The sequence below is a fragment of the Trachymyrmex septentrionalis genome, unplaced genomic scaffold (genome assembly GCF_001594115.1).
Source record: "Trachymyrmex septentrionalis isolate Tsep2-gDNA-1 unplaced genomic scaffold, Tsep1.0 scaffold62, whole genome shotgun sequence".
NCBI classification, from domain to species: Eukaryota; Metazoa; Arthropoda; class Insecta; order Hymenoptera; family Formicidae; genus Trachymyrmex; species Trachymyrmex septentrionalis.
The window spans coordinates 950,717-951,248 of record NW_017305800.1 but is presented as its reverse complement, the minus strand read 5'-3'; positions in this window follow the sequence as shown (position 1 = coordinate 951,248).

Genomic DNA, 532 nt, shown 5'->3' with positions numbered 1-532 from the left:
ATATTTGTTGCAAAGATTTCTAAACTTGTTTGTACTTGAAGTATCATGTTTTATAACGGTTAACGCAAGAACAGATATCGAACGAACGAAGTCCAACTTGTCATTTTGAATCGTTAAAACAAATCAAGATTTTTTCAACAAATATAACGATGTATATCATACAATTGTGAGAAACGTGTTTAATTTAGTTTTATTGCTCGTAAAGAGTTGAATTTTTCTCACTGACGATAAACTTGACGATTATCGTAAGATCGATAAGACTTGAAAAGGAAAAGATAGGAGAGAGCGGGTATCCATATAATGATTAACGTTTTTATAATGGACCCGATATTTATTTTATCATCTTAAATAAATCGCAGAAGTCTAATGCTGAAAGAGTAAAGAACGAATCTGTGGGGTTATACTCGTAATATATAAGTACCTTGTAAGAGATATCACATGTTGTAATATTGTAGAGTACTATAAAATGTTACGATCTTAATAACGTATTAAAAGAGAAAGAAAAAAAAGAATATTCACTAAGAGAAGCTCG